This window comes from Mandrillus leucophaeus, unplaced genomic scaffold (assembly GCF_000951045.1).
Source record: "Mandrillus leucophaeus isolate KB7577 unplaced genomic scaffold, Mleu.le_1.0 Scaffold915, whole genome shotgun sequence".
Classification (NCBI taxonomy): domain Eukaryota; kingdom Metazoa; phylum Chordata; class Mammalia; order Primates; family Cercopithecidae; genus Mandrillus; species Mandrillus leucophaeus.
In genome coordinates, this window is record NW_012109975.1 from 152,731 (window position 1) to 157,818 (window position 5,088).

The window sequence follows — 5,088 nt, forward strand, 5'->3', positions numbered from 1 at the left end:
CTCAAGCAATTCTCCTGCCTCAGCCTCCCAAGAAGCTGGGATTACAGGCATAAGCCACCAGACCCAGATAACTTTTGTATTTTTAGTAGAGACAATGTTTCACTGTGTTGGCCATGCTGTTCTTGAACTCCTGGCCTCAAGTGACCTGCCTGCGTTGGCCTCCTGAAGTGCTGGGATTACAGGCATGAGCCACCATGCCTGGCCTAATTACTATAACTTTTTAATAAGTTTTGATATCAAGTAGAACTAGTCATCCTTTTTCTCACTCTTTTCTGCTTTGATAGTGTCTTAGCTATTCTTGGCCCTTTTCTCTTCATATAAATTTTGGAGTCATCTTGCTGATTTCCTTAAAAAGCTCTGATTATTTTTGTATTGAGATTGCATTGAATCTACAGATAAATTTGGGAAGAATTGACTTTTTTATGATGTTAGATCTTTCAAGTCCTTAATGTGTTTTTTTGTTTGGTTAGTTGTTGTTCTTACTGTTTTTGAGACAGTCTCCCTCTGTCACCCAGACTGGTGTGCAGTGGAATGATCTCAGCTCACTGCAGCCTCAACCTCCTGGGCTCAAGCAATCCTTTCACCCCAGCCTCCTGAGTACTTGGGACTGCAGGGATGCACTTCCATGCCTGGCTAATTTTGTATATTTAGTAGAGACAGTGTACTGCCATGTTGCCCAAGCTCGTCTCACATTCCTGGGTTCAAGCGATCTGCCCACCTAAGCCTCCCAAAGTGCTGGGATTACAGGCATGAGGCACTGTGCCCAGTCAGCATTTTTTAAATTATAGATCGTTTAAAACTTCTTTCCATAAGTTTGTAAATGTTCTTCATAAATGTCCTATGCATCTCTTATTAAATTTCTTCATAATTATCTTATCTGTTGTTGCTGTTTTAAATCTTATATGTATTTAAATTGCATTTTAAAACTGTTATTGGTATACAGAAATGCAATTTATCTTATATCCAGCCATATTGCTATATTATCTTTTTCTTAACATTTCTCTGTAAATTGTTTTTAGTTTTTTATGTAACCAGTAATATCATTGGTGAATAACAGTTTGTTTCTTCCTTTCTAATCCCTTTTCACATTTTCTTATACTGACTAAGGACCTCCAGAATAATGCTGAAAAGAATGGTGAAGGCAGACATGCTTTTCATATTCCTGGCTTTGACAACCACCCCCAATTATAATTTTAAATAATTCTCGGGCCAGGCACAGTGACTCACGCCTGTAATCTCAACACTTTGGGAGGCCAAGGCAGGAAGATCATCTGAGGTCAGGAGTTCAAGACCAGCATGGCAAACATGGTGAAACCCTGTCTCTACTAAAAATACAAAAATTAGCCGGGCATGGTGGTACTGCCTATAATCCCAGCTACTCAGGAGGAAGAGGCAAGAGAATCTCTTGAACCTCGATTCTCTTGCCTCAGAGTGAGGTTGCAGTGAGCCGAGATCTCACCACTGCACTCCAGCCTAGGCGACAGAGCGAGATTCTGTCTCAAAAATAAAATAAAATTATCGAGTCTACAGAAAGCCGAAAGAAGGTATATGAACACGAACACCCATGTTCTCTTCATCTGATTTTTTATAATGGGGATTACAGACAGATGTTCTGGTCCTAACATTTCAGGCAGTAATTTTCACCAATTGAATACAAGTTGCTTTTATTATATATCTGAACTTATCTTGCAGGACAGTTTCGTTAAAATTTTAGCTTTTACTATATTTATTACAACTTACATTTTTTCTGTTGTAAAATATTGACAGCTTAAGCAACAAGAGTTTTACATGTATTTGAAAAACTGAGAGTGAGTCAAAATCAATTGCCTACTCTGTTAAAATTAGTACAATTAACAGCATATACTATCATTAGAATACTGCTCCCTGCACCTCTTAAAAAGATCTTTGACATCCTGGAGATTTCTGTGAGAACAGACTTGTTTTTGAGTTACATTATTGTAAGTGCTCAGAATATTATTCCTTTAAGCTTAATTTACTATCAGTGCTTTTGAAATGGTGCCTCTTTGTTTTGCTTATAATTCTTTGAAGCATAATCTTAAAATAACATTGCCTTCCTGAAGAATTTAATAGTCTTATGATATATGGCCTCATTTTATCTTTTTTGTTGAAATGTCAAGTTTCCTATTATACCACAGAAAGCAAGAAATGTCAGACATTATCATGTGTACAGAGCTTTGGCATGTCTGAGTGAATTAATTGGGGAATAAATAAGTATTGAATGGTTGTCCTTGTCTTCATAATAAGCCAAATTTAGATAATCTTGAAAAAAAAAAGTCACAGAAGATTGAATTCTAAGATTTATTTTTTAACAGTGGGTTCTGAGGTCAGAGTGTCAGAGTTTAGATCTTCTTTTGGAGTTTAGGAAAGTATTTGATTTTTTTTACAGTGGGGTTTGCAGATATGGGACGATGGCTGCTTTTTTATTTTTTTTTAACAACATACATCAGTAGTTTTTAATTTTGTTTGATTTTTTTTTTTAACCTTGGGAATTGCAGCTAAAGAAAAGTCATTATCACGCCAAGTTTAGCTTTGTTTCTAAGCAAGATTTCAGGTTAAGTAGGAGGTGAGAGAATTTTTTAAAATGTATGTGTTAAAAGGTTTTTTTAAAGAGTTTTAGGTAAAAGTTTATACTTTGGTGGGCTGATTTCATTGCAAACTAAGTCAGAAAAGACAATCATATATGCAGGCTTTAATTTTCATTTACGTTGCAGACACCTGAAAGAAAGTCACTTTTTCTTTCTTTAGATTTCAACTGTTGTACTGCAGATAATTGTATTAGAGTTAACCTATTTGTGGAATCAGATTGAATTAAGATTTAAGCAAGAAATACGAATTTGTGTCTTTAAGGATTCTTTGTGGGTGGGCTTGGGCTTCTTTCTCGGTGCCTTTGTTTTCTTTTCTTTCCTTTTTTTTTTTTTTTTCTTTTTTTCTTTTTTTTTTTTTTTTTTGAGACAGAGTCTCGCTCTGTTACCCAGGCTGGAGTGCCGTGGTGCGATCTCGGATCACTGCAAGCTTCGCCTCAAGGGTTCACGCCATTCTCCTGCCTCAGCCTTACCGTGTTAGCTAGGATGATGCCTTTGTTTTCGCCCTGCCTCTGCCTTCATTTTATAATGGTATCTTCTCTTTAAAGTCACGAGGCTTACACGGTGGCTCACGCCTGTAATCTCAGCACTTTGGGAGGCCAAGGCGGGTGGATCACTTGAGGTCAGGAGTTTGAGACCAGCCTGGCCAATATGGTGAAACCCCGTCTCTACTAAAAATACAAAAATTAACCAGGGGTGGTGGCGGGCGTCTGTAGTCCCAGCCACTCTGGAGGCTGAGGCAGGAGAATCGCTTGAACCCAGGACATGCAGCTTGCAGTGAGCCGAGATTGCGCCACTGCCCTCCAGCCCAAGGCACATGGCTTGATGAAGCACAGTTAGCACAAATAATGTGTTCCAGATGTCCTCGATTCTCACCGCACTTCTATGATAATAGGTACTATTATCCCAATTTGACATATGAGATAACTAATGACTGGTAAGATCTAAAGTCACATGACTCTTCAGTGCCATGCACAGCTCACTCCAAACCCAGTGATTTCCCCATTTTCTGATGTCCCCTCTCTTTTCTCCCACCAGTCATTGTTTTTATCAAGAAAAAGGTCAACTTCTTGTAGACATGGTCTGCGGGTTCTGTTTGAGCAGTGTTGGGAAAAATTCAATCTGCTGGTCAGTTAGGGGAAATGCAGCAAAGTTAAAAAAAAAAAAAAAAAGCCATCTTTATTCCCTGGAGGCTCGTCTTTCTTCATAGTTTAAATTCTTTTCGTTGCCCACTAGAGGGCAGATCTGTGTCATCGCTGTCTTTTTATTCTGAGCAAAATGAGGATACTCAGGCAAGCAGGAAGAACCTGAAAACTGAGATCAAACATTTCCTTGAAAATTAAAATGTGAATGCTCTTACCTCCTCAGTACAAAAGTGATTAAATTGAAGGTCAGGAAAAAGTTCCTGTGTGCCTTGTTCTTGTTTCTGATTCAAGAACACTGTTTCCTTCACCCTTTCTGAAATCCCCAGCCCTTTAGTTTAAGGAGCAGGACTTGCAGGATTTAGGAGATGGAAACAAAAGGCTTGGGAACAGGTCGAGTTCTTCTGTTGGCTGGAATTCTCAAGCGTAGCGCTTAAAGTAATGAGACAGTGGGCTGTTCTATTCATGCCACTGTGTTTAAGCACTCACCGATACGATCTGCTTGTAGTGGAGTTCCAGAGGGAAACTGAGACCCTGGTCTGTGGTCTGGCATGGTGAGCATGCCCAACAGGCTGCCATTGTCCCTGATGAGCTCCAGCAGGGTAAAGCAAGTGTCCATTTCTGTGTCACTGTTGGCCTTAAAAGTCCTGATTCCTAGTAAAAACCACGTGGCAGCCTGGTGCAGTGGCTCATGCTTGTAATTTCATTGCTTTGGGAGGCTGAGGCAGGAGGACTTTGAGTCTAGGAGGTCCAGGCTATAGTGAGCTGACAGAATGAGACACTGTCTCTAAAAAATAAAAACAAAACAACAAAAAACCTACTTGGAGTCAGCATGTGGGAAAAGGAAAAGGGAAGGAGGTGATCTTGGTTATATGAGCTGCCTTCATGAACATGCTAGAGCTTCTATCTCACATAAGCTTTTAAGTGGCTTATGACTGAACTGGATCACAAGATCCCTAAGTGCAGTTGGAAGAGAGAAAACATTACTCAATTTTCCAGAACTCAAAGTAGAGATAGTTTAAGAAAAACAAAATTAAAGGGTGTCCCACACCCTCATCTGTTTATTTTGGTAATGGTGGTGGCGGTTTTTTTGTGGGTGTGTTCATTTGTTTTTTGAGACAGAGTCTTGCTCTGTCGCCCAGGCTAGAGAGCAGTGGCACAAACACTGCTCACTGCAGATTCAACCTCCTAGGCTCAAGAGAATCTCCCTTGTTAGATCCCTGAGTAGCTGGGACCACAGGTGCACACCACCACATCTGGCTGATTTTGTTTATTCTTTGTAGAGATGTGGTCTCACCATGTTGCCCAGGCTGGTCTCAAACTCCTGGGCTCAAGTGATCCTC